Raw genomic sequence first — 25,320 nt, 5'->3', positions numbered from 1 at the left:
AGAGCAGCTGGTAGAAAAAGAGGGGGTAGAGAAAGAGGGCATAGAGAGATGGTGTGAGAGAGAGAGGAGGGGGTGGGGACAGAAAGAAGGGGGAGAGGGGTGGAGGGAGGGAGTGAGAGATAAGAAAGAGAGAGAGGAGAGAGACAGGGCAGGAGAGGGGGTGGCGAGAGAGGGGGAAGAGGGGTTGTAAGAGAAGAGGTGAGAGAGAGGGCATGTGAAAAGGGGTTGTAAGAGACCAGGCGTAACAGATGGTATGAGAGACAGGGGGACAGCACTGTGAGAGAGGGGTGGGATAAAGGGAAAAGGGGAGGAGGGAGAGAGATTGGGGAAAGGGGTTAGGGAGAGGGGAGAGTGTGGGGGCAGAGAGAAGGGGAGGGAGAGGGAGGTTGGGAAGAGGGGAGGCGAGAGGAGCAGAGAGATAGGGGATAAAAGGGTGGAGAGAGTAGGGAGGGAGAGAGCAGTGAGAAATAGAGAGAAAGGAGCAGAGAGTGGTTGAAGAGAGTGGGAGAGAGAGAGAGACAGAGAGGGTGAAAGAAAAAGGGCGAGTGTGGGGTGGAGTGAGGGAGTCTTGGAGTGACAGGAAGTGAATGGGAAGAGCTGAGGTGAGGGGGAAAGAGTGGGTTAGGACAGTGCCAAAGGAAATGAGGGAAGAGGAGTAGATGTAGTGGGAAGAGACTGAGGGAAAGAGAGGGTGGGGAAAGAGAAAGAGCTGAGAGAGAAAGGGAGGAAAGAGGGGAAGTACGAGGAGGAGAAATGGGTGGAGAAAGAGGCAGGAGGGGCACAGAGAAGGAAAAGAGGAGGGAGACGAGTTGGAGTGAGGGGTAGCCCGAGAGGGTGGCGAGAGAAAAGGAAGTAGAGAGAAGGGTGTCTGGGAGAAGAGCGACAGAAGGAGAGGCAGAGGCAGGTAGAGAGAGGTTGATAGAGAGAGAGGGTGAGAGTGGTGATGAGAAAGACTGGGGTGAGAAAGAGAGGTACAGAGGGAGAATGGGAGGAAGGGTAAGAAGGATGGGTGTGAAGGAGAAGGATAGATAGAGGAGCAAGAAAGTTGGGAGCAAGTGTGAAGAGAGTGGAAAGTGAGGGAGAAGTGGGCAGTAAGAGGGGTGTGGACAGAGAGACGCTGTGTGAGGGAGTGAAGAGCGGGGAGTGGTAGAGGGGGAAGGAGGGGTGAGAGAAAGGGAGGAGAGAGAGAGTAGACGGGGTAAAGAGTGAAGCGAGGAATGCAGAAAGTGGGGGTAGAAGGATAGGTGGATAGGGAGAGAGGGGTAGAGTGAGAGATGGGAAGAGAGGGGCAAAAGTGGAAGGGAAGGAGAAGAGAGGGTGAGATAGGTTGGAGAGAAAATGTGGAGAATGAGGGGTGAGAGAGTGAGGTGGGTAGGGAGAGAGGGAGCAGAGTGAGTGAAAGAGAGAGAGGAGGGATGAAGGAGTGGGGGAGGATTGTTGGGAGGAGAGAAGGGAGAGATGGGGAGAAAGGGTAGCAAGATGCATGAGTGAGACAGGGAGGAGAGAGAGAGGTGGTGGGGGAAAACTGAGTGAGAGAGGGAGGGGTGGGGTAAGGAGGGAGAGAGGTGATAGGAGAGGGATACAGAACGTGAGGGTGATTGAGGGGGGATGAGAAAGGGAGAGGGAGAGAGAGAGAGAGAGAGAGAGGGAGTGATGGGATGGGGGGAGAGGGAATCTGATAATAGAGGACAGAAGACTGTTGAAGAAAGGGAAAGGAAGGAGCATCAGAGGGAATTGATGGACAGATAAGAAGAGAAGGTATGAGAGGTTAACAAGAATGGGGAATGGTGAAGGAGAGAAGGACGGGCAATTACCAGAAACGTAGAAACATAGAAACATGGAAAATAGGTGAAGGAGTAGGCCATTCGGCCCTTCGAGCCTGCAGCGCCATTTATTAAGATCATGGCTGATCATCCAACTCAGAACCCCGCCCCAGCCTTCCCTCCATACCCCCTGATCCCCTGTAGCCACAAGGGCCATATCTAACTCCTTCTTAAATATAGCCAATGAACTGGCCTCAACTGTTTCCTGTGGCAGAGAATTCCACAGATTCACCACTCTCTGTGTGAAGAAGTTTTTCCTAATCTCGGTTCTAAAAGGCTTCCCCTCTATCCTCACACTGTGGCCCCTCATTCTGGACTTCCCCAACATCGGGAAGTTCGATAAATTGATGTTCATGCCATCAGGTTGGAGGCTACCCAGAAAGAATATAAGGTGTCGGTCCTCCAGCCTAAGTGTGGCCTCATCGTGGCTGTAGAGGAGGCCTGGGACTGACATGTCGGAATGGGAATGGGAAGTAGAATTGAAATTCTCGTATCTCTGTAACGCGCTGTAAGGATTCACTGCTAAAGTAATGGCTTCTTTGTAATGTTCACTGCTGAGCTAACGGTTTCTCTGTAGTAGCAATGTTAGGTTTATGGCTGGAGATAACAGGATTGTGGTATGCAAGTTAGCCAATCGGAGATTGTTGCTTTGTCTTGTGAATCTGGATGGATGTTTTTTCATGGTCTTTTGTCGAGGAGAGATGAAGAGGGAAGACACGTGTAGAGAGGGCTGATAGACCACCGGACGGAGTGGACTGGGATCTGAGGGTCCGAAGGTCGGTGACGTTCGGCAGAGACTGATGATGGAAGAATGACTACTGAGTGAGCTCCAATGTGAACTTTTGACTTTTCCTTGAATTGGGCCTTTTTTAATTTTCATTTCTAACCCTATATTCAGATTAAGATTCATAAAGTTCAATCATTAAATTGCGTATGGTGTACTGTCTGATATTTTGTGTTGTGGGTTTGTAACTGGGCAGTACATTACGCAGCATCCACACAAATGTGATTTCCCAGTTTGGCGGGGCCAAAGGCTGTTTCCCCTAGATGAACACAAGCTGCATGAGCCTGAGGGTTACATCTCCTTACCCGCTTATCACCTCCCTCTAGTTCTCTTCCCCCTTCCTTTTCTTCCATGGCCTTCTGTCCTCTCCAATCAGATTCCCCCTCCAGCCCTTCATCTCTTTCACCAATCAACTTCACAGCTCTTTACTTCAACCTCTCCCAGTTTCATCCATCACCTGCCACATTGTACTTCTTCCTCCCCTCCCCATACCTTCTTATTCTGACGACTTCTCCTTTCCTTTCCAGTCCTGATGGTGGCCTGAAACATTGACCGTCTGCCTGGCTGTCTGAGCTCCTCCACCATTATGTGAGTGTTGCTTTGGATTTCCAGCATCTGCTTTGTCTCGTGTTCGTGATACTAAAAATACCACTACTATATAGATATCCCCAGCTTAGTAAATTTTAAATTTTTCCATTCAGACCTAAAGATTTGATCGCTGTGGAGACTTACTTTTGTGATATAATGTCTTTCCTGATGAGGGGGACCATTCTGATGACAGGTGAGACTTGTGGCCTTAGGTTCTGGAGCCTCCTCCGCAGTGGTTGTAGGAGTTGACTCTGGGACTGCAGGAAATGGTCCTGACAGCTCTGGAACCCTTTGTTCTCTAACAATTTACCCTGCTCTCCTCAACAGATTGATGTGTCATTTCCAGATGACATCAGATGCAATATCCTCCGTGTAGGAGTTCTGTCGATAATCTTTCCAAGTACCCATAGCTCGACACATTTCCTCTCCATTCTTCAAGGCGCACCATCAGCACTTCCATACTTAGTTGTCCTCTTAAATTTGCTCTTGTAATTGTGTCCTCCAAGGAACAGAGGCCATCTCTGCATTCATTCTGCTGACGCTAGTGGAACACCCTTCTGTGGATCGAAAATGGACACTGATGGTTGACGGTCAGTAATGAGGATAAACTCTGTCTCATACAAGTACTGGTTGGAACATTTTACACCCCAAACCAAATTCCAGTACTCTCTGTCAATCTGTGTGTAATTTCTTTCTATAACAGTAAGGGAACGTGATGCAAAGGCAATGGGGCATTCACTTCCATCACTCATAACATGTGACATGACTGCACCTTTTGTATACCATAAGCCGAGACATCACAGGCAAGCTTCACTGGATAATGTGGATCAGAATGTGTGAGTACAGTGTCTGATTTCACCATTTCCTTCGCCTTTTGGAAAGCCGCCTCACACTGCTTTGTCTATTTGTTATTTCTTCCCAATCTTTAGTAATGAATTGAAGGGTTGAACACAGTGGCCAGGTTTGGCAGGAACTTGTTATAATAATTGACAAATCCTAAAAAGGACCACAACTGTGGCACATTCTTTGGCCTTGGGGCACCCACCACTGCTTGAATTTTCTCAGCTCACTTGTAACGCTTGTGCATCAATGGTGTGACTACAGTAAGTGATGCTTGGTTTAAATAATTCACACTTGTCATGTCATGCTCTGAGCCCATCATTTTATAACATTGTCTTGCGTTCCTTGTCATCCTCAGTGGTAACAATGATGTCATCCAGATAACGTTGATTTCCTGGGCAGCCTTACAACACCTGGTCCATAGCTTTCCACCAGAGAACATGTGGAGATGTTACTCCAAAAATAAACCTATTATACAGATAAAGTCCTTTGTAAGTGTTTACGGTGAGAAACACTTTGGCTCTTCTTCTATCTCCATCTGTAGGTAGGCGTCAGCCAAGTCCACTTCGCTGAAGTGTTTCCTTCCGGAAGGTTGGCAAAGCTATCCTCTATCCGGGGCAGAGGGTATTGATCTGTTTTCACTACTGGATTGATGGTGACCTTAGAATCACCACAGATCCTGACAGTAGACCCGTTCCTGGCAACTGGGACCACTGGCGTTGCCCATTGGCTCCAATCAACCTTGGAAAAAAATCCCATCAGCCGCCATGCGATCTAGCTCACTGGCTACTTTATCACTGATGGTACAAGAAATCCAGCTGGCTCTGTAAAATTTGAGTGTGGCAATTTCATTTAACACTATTTGACCCTTGATATGTTTGAGTTTTCCAATGCCATCTTTGAACACCGCTGTGGCATCATCCAGTACCTTTCTTAGTTCACTTTCAGTTGACTATTGCAGGGGAAGGGGCATGCAAATGATGAATGGATCTCCAATCAAGTTGTAGTTGTCTCAGCCAATCACACCACCACAATGCTAGCCCTCCTGTTTTTATCAGATACATACAAGCCATATGCGGCTTGTCAGTTGTTGTATACAAGCTCATTTGGGTTTGTTGGTTGTTGCATTTTAATGTCATTCCCACATGAGTTATCTTTTCTCCAGAGTAAGTTCTTAACTGGACATCTGCAGGCGCCTGTTCACTGTCTTTGAAATGCTGTTCAAACTCATTTTGTGGAATGCCTGCATTCCAAATGCCCCTCACTACTGGCATAAGCTATGTTGCTTGTCTATTGTTAATTTTCACACTCTAAATGTCAAGGCTACACAGTCTAGTGTCACTCTCACCATTATCAGATTTTTCACCAACAGCATGCAGATTAGTGCTCCTTTTGAAACTGCAGCTTGGCTGTTTAATTTTTTTTTCTTCCCTGTGCAGTCCTTTTATTTTTTTCTGAACAACGTGCTCTTTGTAGGTGTCCTACTTTGTTGCATTTTCTGCAAGTTTTGCCTTTGAACCTGCATTGCTCTGGTGTATGTCAACCCTTGCCGCAACAGTAATGCAATTTGTTCGGCCAGGCACGTTCCTCTTTAGATGTCAAAATTTTTTTCGCATTCACTTTCATTACTGAAACTCAATTGTTTCTCTGGCTGCTGTTTCCATTGATACAGTGATGCAACTGCTCTTTTAAATGTGAGTTGTGCTTCAGTTAGGAGCCATTTTTGAATGCTTTCTTGTAAGTTTTCATAAACTAACCAATCTCGCATTGCAACATTAACAGTTAAACTTCAAAGCAAACTCTATGCTTTTCGAACAATTTCATTCAGCAAAACTGGCACTCATTTCTCATCGGCTATTTCAATTGTTTCAAAATACTGTTCAATTTGTTCAGTACACACCAGCCAATTGGTTGGTTGGTGGCATCCGTTAGTCTCGCGAGACACATGGATCTGTGCCTGGAAAGTTTTGCTTCAGTCTGTGTTAGAGCAGTGTCTGTTGTGGCTGTAGAGTCCCACATGGGAGTGACAGTCTCGGCTGCAGCGACTGCACTTGAAGGCGCTGTCCTCCAGTGTTGTCTTGGTGATGTTTTTCCGACAAGTGTGCTTTTCTTCAGCAGCAAGCTTCAGCTTCTTGTCTCCTCTTTTTAGACCTCTGCATAGTTCCAGCCTCCAGCGAGAGCAATCGGTTGCGATGTCCTCCCATCTCTCGACGTTCATGGTCAGTGACTTTATGTCTCTCTTGCAGACATCTTTGAAACGCAGACGGGGCCGCCCTTGTGCTCTGTTGCTGGAGGCCAGTTCTCCGTACAGCAGGTCTTTCGGGATCCTCTCATCTGACATGCAGTGTACGTGGCCCAGCCAGCAGAGACGGCGTTGTTGGAGCAGCGTGAAGAGGCTGGGTACCTGGACGTGGGCCAGGACCTCATTGTTGGTGACTTGGTCAGTCCATTTGATGTCCAGGCTGCGAAGGTGGATGGCGTTGAGACGCCGCTCTTATCTGGAGTAGAGGCTCCAGGTCTCGCTGTCGTAAAGCAGTGTGCTGAGGATGCAGGCCTTGTAAACTGCAACCTTGGTGTGCGTCGTCAGCTTTCTGTTCTCCCAGACTCTCTTTGTCAGCCTCGTGAATGTTGAGGCTGCTTGTCCGATCCGTCTGTTGATCTCGGGGTCTAGGGAGAGGCTGTCCATGATGGCGGAGCCAAGCTATGTAAACTCGTGAACTACCTCCAGCTCGTAGTTGTTGATGGTAATGGCAGGGGGGTGCTCAATGCCTTGGCCCAACACGTTATCTTTTGTGCAATTGAACATGTCCATCTGTTCAATGTAGTCAGCCATTTCTGCCCTTTTTTAAAGATTTATGATCATTATCACCATTTATGAACCTATGAAATTTAATCCATTGTCTGCCTTTTTTTATAACTCAAATGCCTTTCTCCCCTTTCCAACCGAAAAGAAGTGTGTTGCATTTTTGTTTTAACATGAATGTCTTGCTGTGCTTCAACAGGTTGCTAGCTCTCCCAGATTCGTTTTAAAACTACCTTATTGTCCCAGTCATGTTTTGTAACTCCAACGCATAAACCTAATTGAAAGAAAAGTATAGAGATGGGCATTTACTCATGTGTATTTACTTTTTACTTAAGTGAGGTGATCATATTACATGTAATGGCATATATCATTCACATACATTGTACATATAATCTGTAATGAATTGTGTAAACAACAAAGGATCCTTAATCAAACAGTATACTACTCAAATATTACAGAAATAGAAACATAGAAAACATAGAAAAACCTACAGCACAATATAAGCCCTTCGGCCCACAATGCTGTGCCGAACATACCCCTTCCTTAGAAATTACTAGGGTTACCCATAGCCCTCTATTTTTCTAAGCTCCACATACCTACCCAAAAGTCTCTTAAAAGACCCTATATAAACATAGAGAAACCATAGAAACATACAATATTGAATACACAACGGGAGTGAGAGCAAGATGGATGAGTGAGAGGGGGTGCAGAGAGGGAGGGAAAGGGAGTGGAGAGAAGGAGAGTGGGGAGAGAGAAAGGGAAGTTAGAGACAGTGGGAGGATAGGTGAGTGGGAGAGGGGAGAGTGATAGGGGAGGGGTCGAGAGAAAGGCGGCAGAGAGTTGGGGAATGATGGTGAAGACTGAAAGATGGGTGTAGTGTGAGCGGAAGCTGGATTAAAAAGGGGGAGGGAAAGAGGTGACAGAGAGAGGCAGGTAGAGTGAGAGGGTGGAGACAGAGAGGAGAGAGAGAGGAGTAGATGGGGGTTCAGAGAGAAGGGGACAGAGGAGGGTAGAAAGGGGGAGGTAAGAGGTGGAACAAGAGGGTGAGAGAGAGGATTAGAAGAGAGAGAGGGTTAGAGAGTCACTGGGGATGGAAGAGGGGTGGAGAGAGAGAGGGAAGGAAAGAGAGGGGGCAAGAGAGATGGGGTGAGGGGGGAGAGAGTGAGAGAGCGGTGTGGGAGGATCAAGAGAGGGGAAGGAGGAAGAGAGGGTGGAAACAGAGGAGCATAAAAAAGTGGTATAGAGAAAGAGGGTGTGGGATAGAGAGAGGGGTAGAGATTGACAGGACATGGAGGGAAGGTTTGCGGGTGAGAAGGAAGCAGAAAAAGTGGGGAAGGGAATGAGAGAGATGGCATGAGAGAAAGAGGGAAGAAGAGTGTAAGGGGAGAGAGAGAGAGAAAGGTGAGTGAGAGAGGGATAGAGAGTGAGCTATAGAGAGAGTTAAGAGATAGAAAGGGCAGGTGACCGAGGGAGGAGAGAGGGGAGAGTGAGATGAGGGAATGGGAGTGAGAGAGGGAGGAAAGGGGGGAAAGGAGGTGGAGTGTAGGGTGAGATGGGGAGAGAGTGGGTTAGGATAGGAGCGGGGCAGATGGGAGCAGAATAGTGCGAGAGAGTGGGAAGAGTGGACAGAGGGGGAGAAAGCAAAGGATAGAGGGGTTGGGGAGAGATGGGAGAGAGAGTGGGGAGAAGGAGGAAAAGAAAGGGGGAGAGTCATAGGGGAGAGGTGCAAAAGAGGGGGAGAGATAGTGAGTTTACTGAGAGGGGGGCTCGGAAGGGTAGATGCTGGGAGTGGGGTAGAGAGAGCAGAGAGCATATGGGGGAGAGAGGGAAAACAGGGGTCTGGGAAAGAGGAGACAGAGAGAGGAGGACAGGGAGATGTAGTAAAGAGAAGGATAGTGAGGGAGGGTAAAGAGAGCAGGGCAGAAAGAGCGGGATTCACAGAGAGAGAGAGAGTGGAAGAGGGGATGAGAGATAAGGTTGAGAGGGAGAGAGGTAAGTGAGTGCAGGAAAGAGAGTGGGTATAGAGAGAAAAGGGGTAGAAAGAGAAGGGAAAAGTGGTGGGAGAGAGGGGGGAAGGAGAGGTGGTGGAAAAGTAGGAGAGGGGGCAGTAAGAAGGGGAGAGGGGGATGAGAGGAAGAGAAGGGATGAGAGAGAAGAGAGAGAGACTGGGCATAAGGAGGGTGAGGGGGAGTGAGAAGGGTGGAGAGAGAGAGGAGGTAGAAGAGATGAGGGGAGCGAGAGGAGGGGAGACAGCAGGGAGAGAAGGGGAGAGAGGGGGAGTGGGAGGGTAGAAAGAGAGGAAAGGGAGGGGAGAAAAGGCAGCGGATAGAGAGAGTTGGAATGAGGGAGAGTGTGTGGGGACAGGAAGGATTGGGGAAGAGGGGTGGAGATTAGGGTAGAGTGAAGAAATCGCGGGGAGGGGGTGGGTGAGAAAGGGGAGAGGGGAAGTAGTAGGTAGGAGTGGAGATGGAGATGTGAGAGAGGGGAGATAGGGGAAGAGAAGGGGTGAGGCAGTGAGAGAGAAATGTAGGAAAGGGGAGAGAGAGGTTAGAGGGGTTAGGAAGGGCAGAGAGGGGGAGAAGGGAGGAGCAAGGGGGTAAGAGGATGAGAAAGGGGAGGAGTGGGAGGGAAGGAGTGAAAGAGAGAGAGATAGGGGGTGGAAGAAGGAATGAAAGATAGGGTTCCGTGGGAGAGGGGTAAGTCAGTAGGGGGAAGGACAGGGAATGTAGAGCAAGAAGAGGAGAGTCGTGGGAGAGAGGAAGAGTGATAGGGACAGAGAAGGAAGGAGAGATGGTGGGATAGAGAGGTGAGGAGGGAAGGGACAGTAAGGGGGGAGAGAGAGTTGGGGATAGAGTGTGGAGAGTGAGAGGGTGGTGTAGTGAGAGTGGGAGATAGAGAGACGGGAGAGAGAGAGAGATAGGAGAGAGGAGAGAGAGAAGGGAGAGAGAGGGGGGAGGAGAGAGAGAGGGGAGAGAGTGGAGAGGAAGATGGGAGAGAGGAGAGAGAGAGCACGGGGTAGAGAGATGGGTGGAGAGAAAGGGAGGAGGGATGGGAGAGAGAGAAAAGGGGAGACAGATGGGATGAGAGAGGAAATGGGAGTGGAGAAAGAGGGGAAAAGGGGGTAGAGAGGGCAATGGAGAGAGAGAGGTGGAGTGAGCGGGGAGTGCAGGGTTGAGAGGGGGAGAGAGTGGGTGGGACAGGAGGGAGAGGAATGGGGAAGAGAGGTGGAGAGAGTGGGCAGAGTGGGGAGAGATTGAGGGAAAGAGAGGGGTAGGGGTGAGGGGGAAAAGAGGGGAGAGAGAGGAGAGAGTGGAAAAGGATGGGTGAGAAAAGGAAGAGGGTTGTGGTGGGTATGAGTGGGGAGAGAGTGATGGAGAGAGGGGGGAGATAAGGGAAGAGAAGGGGTGACAGGAGCATGGGGAGAGAGGGTAGAGGGGTTAGGAAGGGCTGGGAAAGAAGGAGGGAATGGGGAAGAGGGGTGAGAAGATGACAAAGGATGAAAGAGGGGAGGAGTGGGAGGAAGGGAGTTAGAGAGTGAGAATATTCCTGTTATGCTGTCAACCCTGGTAGGCTCTATGGTATTTATAAACATTTTGGCCTTGTGTTGATGGATTGCATCTTAATCATGTAGAATATTCTTGTCAACAATAAATATACTCTCCTCGTTCAATTGTCAGAGACTCTTGGCTGCTGCCAGGTTTGGCTGCAGATCAGCTGGAATTCAGACTCATCTTAGAGTTCACTTGCAGCACTCATTGTACTAAGCAACAAAATGCTGGAGGAACTCAGCAGGTCAGGTTTCACTGAACTTCTGTCAAAGAGAAGATTTAAACTTCTTCAGGGCATGCATCCCTCAAAGAATCTTCGTAGTGGAGCAGCAGGTCACACACATGAGAAATTCTGCCAATGCCGGAAATCCAGAGCAACACACACAAAGTGCTGGAGAGGTGGAGGGAGTACATTCAGATTGGAGGATTGTGACTAATGGTGTCCCACAAGGATCTGTTCTGGAACCTCTACTTTTCATGATTTTTATTAACAACCTGGATGTAGGGGTAGAAGGGTGGGTTGGCAAGTTTGCAGACAACACAAAGGTTGGTGGTGTTGTAGATAGTGTAGAGGATTGTCAAAGGTTGGAGAGAGACATTGATAGGATGCAGAAGTGGGCTGAGAAGTGGCAGATGGAGTTCAACCCGGAGAAGTGTAAGGTGGTACACTTTGGAAGGACAAACTCCAAGGCAGAGTACAAAGTAAATGGCAGGATACTTGGTAGTGTGGAGGAGCAGAGGGATCTGAGGGTACATGTCCACAGATCCCTGAAAGTTGCCTCACAGGTGGATAGGGTAGTTAAGAAAGATTATGGGGTGTTAGCTTTCATAAGTCGAGGGATAGAGTTTAAGAGTCGCGATGTAATGATGCAGCTCTATAAAACTCTGGTTAGGCCTCACTTGGAGTACTGTGTCCAGTTCTGCTCACCTCACTATAGGAAGGATGTGGAAGCATTGGAAAGGATACAGAGGAGATTTACCAGGATGCTGCCTGGTTTAGAGAGTATGCATTATGATCAGAGATTAAGGGAGCTAGTGCTTTACTCTTTGGAGAGAAGGAGGATGAGAGGGGACATGATAGAGGTGTACAAGATAATAAGAGGAATAGATAGAGTGGATAGCCAGCGCCTCTTCCCCAGGGCACCACTGCTCAATACAAGAGGACATGGCTTTAAGGTGAGGGGTGGAAAATTCAAGGGAGTTATTAGAGGAAGGTTTTTTACTCATAGTGATTGGTGCGTGGAATGCACTGCCTGAGTCAATGGTGGAGGCAGATACACTAGTGAAGTTTAAGAGACTACTAGACAGGTATATGGAGGAATTTAAGGTGGGGGCTTATATGGGAGGCAGGGTTTGAGGGTAGGCACAACATTGTGGGCCGAAGGGCCTGTACTGTGCTGTACTATTCTATGTTCTATGTAAACTCAGCGGGGGGGATTTCACACCTTCTGTGGAGATGCAATGGCCATGAAGGTCAATTGTTAACAACCTAAACTGGCATTTAGCAGGGTTAATAATCAACCTGTCTTGGCTTAAGTGCTTGAAAAGTGTGCGGAGATGGAATACTTGTTCAGATTTGGATGCACTGGTGACAAGTATGTCATCCAGGTAATCAAAAAGTAAGCCTAAGTCTTTTAATACAGAGTCCATCAGCTGTTGGACAGTCTGTAGTGCATTTTTCAGCTCAAATGGCTTGCACAGAGATTCAAAGAGGTCAAAGAGGGTTATTACAGCCATTTTGGGAATGACCTCCAAGCATACAGGCACCTGATGGTAGCGCCTAACTAGATTGAAATTGGAAAAAAATTAACTTTCTGGCTAAACGTGTCAAAAAGTCGTGAATGTGTGGGATTGGGTAATGATTGGGGTTGGTGACCTTGTTAAGGCATCAGTGATCGCCACATCACCATCGGATTTAGGGACCAAATGGAGAGGTGAAGCCGATGGACATTCAATGACAAGTCTTTCTTTGTTCATCTTGATTGCCAGCTTTTCTGGGTCCAGTCTATGCCATGGGCATGGACTAGTGGGTCAGTTATAGAAATGTGGTGCTTGACCCCACGTTTTGCGATGCAGTAGAGAATGTGGGCTTGATGAGGTTTGGGAATTCACCCAGCAGTCGAGTAAACCCACATGCGATGGTGCACGTGCTTGACAGAATCATTGTGGGGAACTTACTGGGGGAGCAGGGTGACAGCCCAAAGTCCTTGACATCCACAAGCCAGCAGTTCTTAAGATCGACTTATAGCCCTTGGGCACACAGGAAGTCTGCACCAAGCAGAGGTCTAGCCACCTTAGCCAGGAGAAAGTCCCATGTGTAACGTCGCTCACTGACCAGAGCATCACACGTCGTGTCCCATAAGTCTGGATCCTGCTGCTGTTGGCGACCTCCAGTGAGGTTTCATCACTCATTGCCTTCTCTTCAATGGGCGATGCCAGCAGCACACTCACTTGAGCAGTCATGCCACACAGGAAGCATTGCCCTGAAAGGCTGTCTGTAATGAACAGTAGATGACTCTTGCAGGTGGAATCCACAGTGTGCACAGACCTCTGATGTCCCGATGCACTGGCGCTGTCAAAGCTGCAAGTGGTCAGCACTTCCTAGTGTTCCTACCAAAGCGAAGGTGGTAAAAATACAGGCCCAACTTCGTTTGTTTCGCAGCCGCGGCATCCTTATGCTGGGGGACTTGCTGGCTGGACTTACTGAAGTAGGAAAAGGAGGAGGAATTATGCACCGCTGCCTGGCTGAGTGTAGATTACCAGCCATTTTAGGAAGCTCCCTTTAGTCCTGCATGGGAGAATTAGCAAGGGCTATCTGAACTTGATCAGGCTTTTGCTGCTTGAAGAGTCCCATAAAAAAAAACAAGGTGATTCCCCAGTAGAGACAGAATGTGGTCCATTTGCTCTGACGATTTAGCATCACCGAGGCCAGGCAAGGAGAGCAACTATTTGGTGCGCTCGGACTCTGATAGTCTAAAAATCTGTAAAAGGTGAGTTTTCAGCAATTGGTACTTACAGTGTTCAAGTGGGCGTTCGAGTAGACTCACCACTCTCACAGCTGTGGAGTTGCTAAGTGATGCTACCGCATAGAAAACTTTGGTGCTGTCGATGGTGATTTCTTACAGCACGAATTGAGCCTCGGCTAGTACAAACCAAGCGATGGTATTTTGCTCCCAAAACTCCCGACAGTTCCAAAGCAAATGCAGTAACTAACATGTTCAATAAATTTGGAATCGTCCTAGTGCACCGGGTTCACCAGTGTAGGTTTTTGCAAATAAAACAACGTGAGTCATTTTATGTTTGAGAAAAAACATAGCAATTCATTTATTGTACTCCAAACACTGAACTCAAAAATACAATTAAAGAACTTTATGTAATTACGTCGTCATGCAGACCAGCCTCTTAATACAAACCGCAACTCAGTGTCAGTGGTTGCGAGTTATGTATGCTTCCACCAATTCCATTACCCTACACATAGCACATGGTCAGCCTACATGTTGATATCTTCAGAAGAGTGATACGATGCACTTCTCTGTCTCATTAACACTCGGGATGCACTGTGACCTTCCTGACTGTACGTGGCAAACTGTGTTGTGATGCCACTATGTCAAGCTCTATTCTGTAATGTAACTGAGGTTATTGGCCACTGTGTCTAATATCTGAGCAGATAAACATGTTCTCTCATTGTTCTGTGATTCGAGTTAGGTTCAGTGTGCAGGAAAGAGAACAAATGTTTCTCTAGTGTTTGTGAAATTTATCCTCCAAAATTGTTAGCAACATTTGCAATTGCCATTTTGATTAGGCCTGGACTCTTTACTGTCTCAGTCTAACTTTGCCCATCCTTAAAGACAGACAATTGCCCTACACTGAGTTCATTATTTCATCACCAAAGATTATCTAATATTGTCATTGGTAACTGTCACATAGTTAAACCCCACTTGTCCTTCTCCTTGCCGAACAGGGAATTTCTGGGTAGATATCCAGTATTTCAAGGACAGTGCCCATTATTTTAACAGCAATCGTGCTCAGTATTCGTGAGTAGGGTTGAGTGAGTGAGCTGAGGCATTCGTACTGAGGGGCAGGGATAGATCCTGTGAATGGGATTAGGATTAGTAATGTGGCAAATCAGAGTGAGGACTTTAGTACTGAATTACAGACACCTCATATAAGAGAACTGCATGTGCAAATTTTACCTTCTTCCAAAGATCCCTCTCATCACTCCTCTTCCTCTTGCACCAGCTTGCCTTCGACTGTCAGATCCTCTGCTCATTCTCCCTGCCATGTTGTACTCTAAGAACTGGTCACTGAATTCCCACTGATTGGGAGAAATACCTATTGCAGAAGCCTCAAAATCTTGACAGACCTGTGCTTTCCAATCAATGACCCCTGCTCTCTTTAACAGCGGTAAGAAATCTAAAAGTATCAAGTACTGGCTGGTGTGGAGAGGTTATCAAGCAATCAGCTGGTATTGAATGACTTCATCAAATCATACATCCGGCTGCTTAAAACTTTGTTATGTATGTGTGTGTGTATGTGTGTGTGTGTGTGTGTGTGTGTGTGTGTGTGTGTGTTTCTCTAAATGGACTGATCATCTGACCAGCAGTTCCTGCTGGCCTTACCCTTAAAAAGTGATTGCATGGCTGAGGTGTGGCATGTCCTGACCCGCGGTTGTCGCCACTATTTAAGCAATGAGAACTGTGCAGTCAGTGTTTGCAGACTTGATGTCTGGTATTTTACAGGACTGTAACTTGTCATAGAATCAGACAGAGATACAGCAGAGACTGGACATTCAACCCACCCACCACCAAACCACCCTCTATCACTAATCCTTAGTTATTCTCATTCCTTTATTCCCCTGCCACTCATGTCAACTGCACCGAATTCTACTAATTAGCCCACCAACCCACACAGCTTTGGTATGTTGAGGAAACCGAAGGACCCATGTGATCACAGTAAGCATCAGCCGTCGGGATTGAACCAGCATCTCTGACATTGCGAGGAGACGCTTCTACCAGCCGTGCCATTGAATAGCCCCATTCGCTTTACCAGTTGCCTTCGAGGTTAAAACTGAAGCATGTGCTCCATTGCCCCTGCAGCACTTCGAACCACCGAGTCTTTTACGCCCTGCACAGTTGCTGACTTTGAAATTGGCATGTGTATTGTTTTCCTTCTCTGAGGATATGATTTAGTGTTAGCAGGGAGCAAGTGCTGCTCTCTTAACATTTAAAACATTCCAACCCGATGTAAGGTTTTCAGGGTGGTCCCACTGACAGCCTGGATATAATTAAAGGGCAGCTTTGTGCTGTTCACCCCAGGCATAAAACCTCAGTGGGTGTCTTGACTGACCTAAAGTAATCCCAAATTTGCAATACATCACGAGGCCTGTCCAGATTTATCTTGAGTGATCTTTTTTTGTGTTGACATTGAAATCTAGTAATCATTAGTAAGAGACTACTAGTATAACAAGTCTCAAAACACCTTCACGCCACTAGATGAACTGATACAAATAAATCTTAGTTTATTAAAGTAAACTTAATAAGATTTCAGGAAGCTCATCATGCCCATATGTTAATTTTTCTCACAATGATTAAGGGAGTTATTTGTCTTCAATATTCGTACTGCAAAATATCACATGCTGAGGACAAATGGGGAAATGGGTCATGTGTAGGCCACCATCTTCCAGCGATTCATTTTATTGGTTGGAATATCATAGGCTGATATTCACATATGTGCTTCTGTTAAATATGTGGGTTATGACCTAAGGGGGAATAAATGGCTGAAGTTACTTGGCAATCTAGAGCAGGGGCTTTTATTAGGTACATCAAAAATCAAACTTACAAAAATTAGCAAAAATAGCAAAAAGAAAACTGCCAATATTTACAAAAACCAAGAAAACACAGTAATAGCTCCATACTATTTTGCCTAGTGTAAAGTCTTGGCAGCCCCTATCTCTCTCTCCTACTGAGGATGAAGAGCCCTGTTTCATTAGGTACCAGGACATACCGTCTTTAATTACCCAGAAAGTTAACGCAATGATACAAGGATACAAATGAATTATAATATGATGCACCCCACAATGTAGTTACAATCACATTACAAAATAAATAGAACTATCTACCTTAAATACAGTATACACATTTACACATCCCCATTACTAAAGAAATGGAATATCCCACCATGTATGGTGGGGAAGGGGCCATAAGGCCAACCCTGAGTGCATCACCTTGGTTTAGGACCCATTATGAGAATATACCGGGGAAGACATTGAAGTGTGTATGCTCAGCGCAATGACAGCAGAACGGCAAGCTAATGTCTGTGTATGAGTGCATATGTCAGTGATGTATAAGGACTGCGCTTACTAAGTACTTTCCATTACAATTTCATCGCATAAAAGACCACAGCTATATGAGTGTCAAACATTTTCTTCCTTCTAGCGTGTGGTGTATCAATGAGTTCCATTTTTCTTCCACCTTCTACGTGAAGAAATCATTCTGATATTATTATTTGATCTGTGGTGACTATTATGTGTTTATGTCTTCTTTTTCTAAACACACTCGTTAAGTTGAAGCAACTCCTCAGCGCTAGTTGGAGCACAAATCCATGTATGATGTAAAAGTCTTCGATCAGGTCCCTTCTTAATTTCTCTTCACAAGATTTTAATCTCAACTTTCCATCAGTCGCCAAGTTACAACTTGTCAATGATTGCAGAGTTCAAACGCAATGCTTAAAAACTGCTTGATGCCTTTCTGAACCCATCCCTGAATACTCCTAAACCTGGGCTGGTCAGATTGAGATCTTTGATAGCTGAAATCTTTGTTTGTCATGGCACTGGGCTCCGGAATTCTCTTTCTTCTTCATTACACCTCTTCACATCTCCAACTGCGTCTGCAGAATCATCATTGATCTCTGGTCACCACTGTCAATCATCTCCCAACTTTTACTAGCTGCTTGCTCTTCATGCAGTGCAGACATACATACATATGTCAAATACTTACATATGAGGGGTGATTGATAAGTTCGTGGCCTAAGGTAGAAGGAGTCAATTTTAGAAAAACTAGCACATTTATTTTTCAACATAGTCCTTTCCTACATTTATACACTTAGTCCAGCGGTCATGGAGCATACAGATCTTGGACTTCCAGAAAGTGTCCACAGATGGGTAATTGATAAGTTTGTGGCCTAAGGTAGAAGGAGATGAGTTATACAGCTCTTGTTACATGCACGTGCAGGTCAACTCTCTGCGTGATTATGCAGAAAGTTTGAAGTTAATAACTCATCTCCTTCTACCTTAGGCCACGAACTTATAAATCATCCCTGATGTATTATTAACTGATGAGTTATTAACTTCAAACTTTCTACATAATCAGTCAAGGAGTTGAACTGCATGTGCATGTAAAGAGAGCTGTATAACCCATCTCCTTCTACCTTAGGCCATGAACTTATCAGTCACCCCTCGTATGTATACATACATACATACACTGTATACAGTATAGTTACTGATTTCTGGACAAACAACAACACCAAAATCTTCTCGATGTCACCAATGGGTCATCTTCTGAAGTGCATGAGCACATGATTCTTACAATAGCATTTGTTCAAAGAACCTTCAAATAACTGTAACACTCTGTAAGGTTTCACTGCTAATGTAGTGGTTTCTCTATAATGTTCACTGCTAAGGTAATGGTTTCTCTGTAGCAGCAGTGTTTGGGTTATGACTAGAGATAACAGGGGTTTGGCATGAGCGCTATCCAATGAGAGACATGTTGTTTCTTTCTTGTGTGTCTGAGAGAAGGGTTTTGCGGTATTTTGTCAGCAAGGGATGAAGGGAGAAGACACAAGTAGACCGCCGGACAGAGTGGACTTGGAGTGAGGGTCCGGGAGTCGACGCCGCTCGAAGGAGGTCGATGGGGAACGAATGGCCGGACAACCGTGAGCTCCAATGTGCACATTAGACTGTTTCAATAAAATGGGTCCTTATTCCTTTTGTTTTCTTTACTAACCCTATAGTCAGATTAAGAACTATAAAGCTAAATAGTTTAATTGTATATGGTGTACTGTCTGATATTTTGTGGTATGGATTTGTAACAGGGCAATACATCATGCAGCATCCACACAAACAAGATTTCTCATTTGGCTGGGCCAGAGACTGTCTTCTCCTAGACTAACGCATGCGGGCCAAATCTGAGAGTTACATAAATATGAACTATTTAGTTCCATGGGGAACAAAGTCAGCTTACTGAGGTTTCACTGATATTTTATGCTTAAAAGATCTCTTCCGTGCTGTCTTCAGTTACACTTACATATATCATTGAATTTGAACAATGATCATTTTTAAGGTCCTTTGTGAGCCGTCCAATTGGTGGAGGTCTTATCACACAGAGCTGGTAAGAGCAACTAGTTCTTCTGTCTCTTGGAGTGAGGAAGGAGTGGGTTTCTTGCCCAGCAAAAGTAATTGTCAGTGTCCTTCTCAACCACTTCCTCCCAATGCCCAGATCGTGACTTCCCAAATCACAGTGCGAATTTGATCCCACACTCTGGAAAACCTGGACTCTCCCATAGTTCAGGAGCCATCTCTTAGTGAAGGCAGATATTAAAGATGAAATTCACTGCTGCCCATCATAGTCTTTGGCCAATTGAGGAAAAGGATATTTGAAGATCAAGCTTGCTGAACTGGTGGAGAACTCACAATCCACCAGCAAGCAGTGATCTTTGCCCCTCTTTTGTGCCCTGAATTACCTACAGCAAATACATCTAGCAACCTAGATAATACTACCAACCCTATCTGCACAAAATCCTCCAACTTCACTGAAAGGACAGGCAAGTCCTCTCCCAAGCGAATGTTTTCACAATGCAGCTCTTGCTCCACTCAGCCAGCTATGTAAGGCAGGACCTATTGTTTACATGCCTCACACCAAGTTCCTAAAACAGACTTTCTCTTCTAATGGCTGGGAAGCGATTACTAGGCAGGCAGAGAAAAACATTTGATGATATGCTTAGATTCGCCTTAAAGAAATTCAACATTCCTCATTGGTTTTGGGGAATTTCTGGTCCACAACTGTTCACAATGGAGAAGGAGCACTGGGATGATATTCAGAACATCTAGAGTGTATATCAGGAGCACACAAAAGCCCAGGGTAAATAACAGATACGATGCCTCAGCTGATTATCCAGCCACCTATCCTGTCAACCATGACATGCCTCATCCATGGACAACTCCACATTGGCCTCAGTAGCAACCTCAGAATCCTCAAAACCAAAGTGAAAGTTGGTGTTGGACATTTGAGAGGGGACTAAACAGCTTGGACCAAGGGTATAGAAAACTGACGTATGATCTCTTGAAAATATACAAAATTCTTACTTGGATTTATAGTGGCTGAAGTATATCTTTCAGGGGTCTCCAAGTAAGCGGTTGTCTATTCAGGACTGATGAGGACAAACATCCTTACCCAGTGAACAGTGGATCTTTGAAATTCTCCATTCAGGAAAGCAGGAAGGCTCAGTCTCTGAGTATGTTCTGTTCACAAACCAATAATTTTTTGGATATTAATGGAATTGAGGATAGGGTTCAATGAGAGAAAGCAGCACTTGAATAAATGAAGATCCATGATCTTATGGAAATGATGGAGGAGAGAGCAAATGGTCTACTCCTGTGCCCACCTCTTATGTTCTTTTTATTAGGCTTTTGAACATCTACTCCCTTTAAATCACCACACCCATGCTTAGTATGAGCACCCCATCCTTAAAACTTTATAAATCACACAGCAAAAGACCTCCCCAAACCACCACATCCTCTACAGTGCCTCAGCCACAGCACTCGCTAATGCTCACACTCAGAATAGGTCTGCCAAGCCAGAAACCTCTTTAACCACCCACCCACCCTCAGCAAGGTCCACTTCACCAAGCATGGACACACATCCTTAATTTTATTGCGCTTCTTCTTCCAGGGGATAGAGAAAGTACACTTCAGGTCCACACTTACCACAGCCTTCCTGCAAAGAATTTACAATCTTTTTAATCTCTGCAAAGAAAAAAATGTCTTTCACTGGCCCAATAACTCAGGTCCATACTTACCTTGTTCATGTGTTGACTTTTATGTGCTCCACAGTCAAGGATATAACTACTGGACATCAAAGGAATGTTGGATATCAGAAAGAAAAAATGATCCTGTTAAACATTGCCAGTAGCAATGACCTTTGCCCAGCATGAGAAAAGGTAGTCTGCTCCATAATATCTATTTCAGACTACCATGGATTAACTTTCTGATAGCTAAATGCAGTTAATCATACTGGTGTTTGATTGAATCATTGACCCTGGAATATCTTTTGAATTACACGTTGTTAAATGCTACACTTGCACCAGAACAGGCATCTGCATTTAAAGCAGGTGTAGATTAACATTTGTCTGTGTGATAATATTGTATCTGCTGTTGGCAAGCTCCAAATTTAAGAGAAGATTTTAATCCCTATTCAATGTAAGAGTGAGTACCCTGACTTTAAGGAGATCATACAGTGTCAACCTACACTTCAGGAATAATTTACCCCACTGTTTAGTCTCCATAGCGAGATCCTGTTGTCAATAGTCACTATTTGAGCAGTGGGTCCTCCCTCCCGATCAAGGGGGAAATACTTGGAGCTTACAAAATAGTAGCTAACGCAGTTTAACACACACACAAATACTGGAGGAACTCAAAAGGTCAGGGAGTATCTATAGAGAGGAATGAAGAGCTGATGTTTGGGGTCAAGATCTCTCATCAGGATTGTAAAGGCAGGCAGAAGAAGTCAGAATAAGAATGTAGGTACAAGCTAAAAGATGATAGGTGAAGCCAGGTGAAGGGGAAGGTAGGTGGGTAAGTATGCAGATGAAGTTAGAAGCTTGAATGTTGCTCCTCCAATCAGATAGTGGCCCCACCATGTCAGTATAGCTAACTCAGTTTATTTCATTTTTGATAATACACTTTTAATTTAAGTGAATGATTCTTGGCATAGACTTAGAAACATAGAAACACAGCACAATACAGGCCCTACGGCCCACAGAGTTTGCCGAATATGTCCCTACCTTAGAAATTACTAGGCTTACCCATAGCCCTCTATTTTTCTAAGCTCCATGTACCGATCTAAAAGTCTCTTAAAAGACCCTATCATTTCCGCCTCCACCACCGTTGCTGGCAGCCCATTCCACGCACTCACCACACTCTGAGTAAAAAACTTACTCTTGACATCTCCTCTGTATCTACTCCCCAGCACCTTAAACCTGTGTCCTCTTCTGGCGATCATTTTAGCCCTGGGAAAAAGCCTCTGACTATCCACACGATCAATGCCTCTCATCATCTTATACACCTCTATCAGGTCACCTCTCATCCTCCATCGCTCCAAGGAGAAAAGGCCAAGTTCACTCAACCTATTCTCATAAGGCATGCTCCCCAATCCAGGCAACATCCTTGTAAATCTTTTCTGCACCCTTTCTATGGCTTCCACATCCTTCCTGCAGTGAGGCGACCAGAACTGAGCACAGTACTCCAAGTGTGATCTGACCAGGGTCCTATATAGCTGCAACATTACCTCTCGGCTCCTAAATTCAATTCTACGATTGATGAAGGCCAATACATCATACACCTTCTTAACCACAGAGTCAACCTGCGCAGCTGTTTTGAGTGTCCTATGGACTCAGACCCCAAGATCGCTCTGATCCTCCACACTGCCAAGAGTCTTACCAGTAATACTATATTCTGCCATTATATTTGACCTACCAAAATGAACCACTTCACACTTAAACACGAGGAAATCTGCAGATGCTAGAATTTCAAGCAACATACATAAAAGTTGCTGGTGAACGCAGCAGGCCAGGCAGCATCTATTGGAAGAGGTACAATTGACTTCACACTTAACTGGGTTGAACTCCATCTGTCACTTCTCAGCCCAGTTTTGCTTCCTATCAATGTCCTGCTGTAACCTCTGACAGTCCTCTACACTATCCACAACACCCTCAACCTTTGTGTCATCAGCAAACTTACTAACCCTTCCTTCCACTTCTCATCCAGGTCATTTATAAAAATCACGAAGAATAAGGGTCCCAGAACAGATCCCTGAGTCACTTCACTGGTGACTGACCTCCATGCAGAATATAGCCCTTCTACAACCACTCTTTGCCTTCTGTGGGCAAGTCAGTTCTGGATCCACAAAGCAATGTCCCCTTGGACCCCATGCCTCCTTATTTTCTCAGTAAGCTTTGCATGGGATACCTTATCAAATGCCTTGCTAAAATCCATATACACTACATCTACTGCTCTGCCTTCATCAATGTGTTTAGTCACATCCTCAAAAAGCTCAATTAGGCTCATAAGGCATGACGTGCCCTTGACAAAGCCATGCTGACTATTCCTAATTATATTATACCTCTCGAAATATTCATAAATCCTGCCTCTCAGGATCCTCTCCATCAACTTACCAACCACTGAGGTAAGACTCACTGGTCTATAATTTCCTGGGCTATCTCTACTCCTTTTCTTGAATAAAGGAACAACATCTGCAACCCTCCAATCCTCTGGAACCTCTCCAGTTGCCATTGATGATGCAAAGATTATTGCCAGAGACTCAGCAATCTCCTCCCTCACCTCCCACAGTAGCCTGGGGTACATCTCATCCAGACTTAAAACTCACAGAGGGTTTCTAAATTATAAAATATTTCCAAATTACAGATTATTTCTAAATTACGAGGATTCCCAAACACAGGTACACACTTCTTACAAACTAAAAAGACATACCAAGTCACTGATGAATGAATTGTCCATTACAGAAATCGAAGGCTGAGGAATGAATTCTCAATCTTCTTTCTGTCACCATCTAATTCCTAGCAAACCTCTTCTTCTAGTTGTGTTTAATGGTGGTTGGTAGACCAACGTAAGGTGCATTACTGCTACCTACTGAGCATCTTTCAAGCGCGCCAAATGCTTTTCTTCCAGTAAATCTTCCACCACCGCCCTTTTGAAATTGTGTCACTACAACCCCAATTAGTACTATGAGCATCAAAATCCTCTGACCATTAGCGAACAAACTTCTGGCATTTAATTGTAAGATTGTAAAAAGGAAAGGAGAGGAAGAGGAGAAGGGGAAAGATGAGGAGCCACTCCACTCCACTCTGTTTCTCTCATCATCATTGATATTGATCAGGCCAGGTAAGTGCAATGTGTACCCCATTGTTTCTCCCGAATCATGGGGCAATGAGAACATCGATGTTCTCTTGGTTATGACAAGAGGATGAACAAGGAATATTGTATGGAAATTTAACTTAGTCAAAAACAACTCCTTGATGCTCGAAAGGGTCATGCCGTTGTGATAAAAAGCTGAGGTTAGCAATAACCCCTTCTGTCCTGGAAAGTGGATATCCACCACACCTGCATAATTGCAAAAGGATTGGAGTACTGCTAGTTGGCCCGCAACTGAAGAATCATCTAGAAAGGAGCATAGGACATTAACTGTCAGCACACTTGAAAAAAAAACAAGTGCAGATAGTCTGTGCTGAAGTCACTGTTGATAAGATCTGAGGGGAAATTCGATGTGAAGGGAACAGCAAAGCAACTTGAGTGGCGGGACTTTCATATGAAGAAAGACTGGATGAACTGGGCTTGTACTCGTTGGAATTTAGAAGATTGAGGGGGGATCTGATTGAAACGTAGAAGATCCTAAAGGGATTGGACAGGCTGGATGCAGGAAGATTGTTCCCGATGTTGGGGAAGTCCAGAACGAGGGGTCATAGTTTGAGGATAGAGGGGAAGCCTTTTAGGACCGAGATTAGGAAAAACTTCTTCACACAGAGAGTGGTGAATCTGTGGAATTCTCTGCCACAGGAAACAGTTGAGGCCAGTTCATTGGCTATATTTAAGAGGGAGTTAGATATTGCCCTTGTGGCTACGGGGGTCAGGGGGTATGGCGGGAAGGCTGGGGCGGGGTTCTGAGTTGGATGATCAGCCGTGATCATAATAAATGGCGGTGCAGGCTCGAAGGGCCGAATGGCCTACTCCTGCACCTATTTTCTATGTTTCTATGTTTCTATGTAACTCAGGATGCAATAAATTTTATGTGGAAACAAGCAGCAGATAAGATAATGGAACTACCAAATCTATTAGGAAATTCAAATGGTACTCAAGATGTGACTCAGTTATAATGGAATGCAAAAGGAGAACTGAGAAATGTTAAAAATGATCTCAGGCAGTTAAAGAAAATTGTCAGCAAGAGCTGCAGTGTTGATATGACAATATGATGATTTACAAGGACAGCAAAGAACCAATGTCTGGAGTGCTGAGCTGGTGACAGGGAGCAAGGAAATAAAACAAGAGGTCATGGAATTGAGAAGTGAAAATGCTAAACTGCAAAAACAAGTCATGAAAGAGCTGTACGAGGAAACAATAAGCCATTTAAGTAGGGAATTAGACCATACTGACTGTTATGGGCTATGGACACATACTATGATAGAAAATACTGATAAGTGCTGTCACTAAAGGATTATATGGTTGGATAAGTGAGAGACAGGGATGAGATTATGAAGTTAATGCCATTTTTGATCAGTTTGAGGAGATCTGGATTTGAACGTATTAAAAAAAAGCTTTAAATTTGAAACCCATTTTTAAACTGCTGATGAAACAAACGAGGCAATAAAATGTGTGAATGAAACCAAGGTCTTTGAGAATTGCAGACTGTGTGTTGGAGTATTTACCAATACAATACATCCTTTTCTAAAAGATCTGTCTTGAAGAAGCATCTCTGTCTTCTTTTAGGTATCACTTGTCTGCAAAGCTGCAGGAAACAAAGGACTGCAGATATTGAATATTGGAAATTAAAACAGAAAGTGTTAGATATCTTCTTCTTAGTCACTTCTTTAGGATCAAGGATATACTTTTAACTGCTCTACACATTCTGAGATGGCTGATGATAGCAATGT

The 25,320-nt window shown here is 45.1% G+C and overlaps 1 long non-coding RNA gene across 1 annotated transcript; it reads right to left on the bottom strand.

Moving 5' to 3' along the window:
* Positions 1 to 15,952: 15,952 nt before the first annotated feature.
* On the bottom strand, positions 15,953 to 20,487 carry LOC134356478 (uncharacterized). The gene is made up of 3 exons (XR_010020357.1): positions 20,458 to 20,487; positions 19,745 to 19,900; positions 15,953 to 16,144 (listed from the first exon to the last, which is right to left on the bottom strand). It is a non-coding gene; the product is annotated as an uncharacterized LOC134356478 (long non-coding RNA).
* Positions 20,488 to 25,320: the final 4,833 nt, after the last annotated feature.

The sequence above is a fragment of the Mobula hypostoma genome, chromosome 14 (genome assembly GCF_963921235.1).
Source record: "Mobula hypostoma chromosome 14, sMobHyp1.1, whole genome shotgun sequence".
Taxonomy (NCBI): domain Eukaryota; kingdom Metazoa; phylum Chordata; class Chondrichthyes; order Myliobatiformes; family Myliobatidae; genus Mobula; species Mobula hypostoma.
Note: the sequence above shows the minus strand (reverse complement) of the source record. Positions and strands in the feature narration are given on the sequence as shown.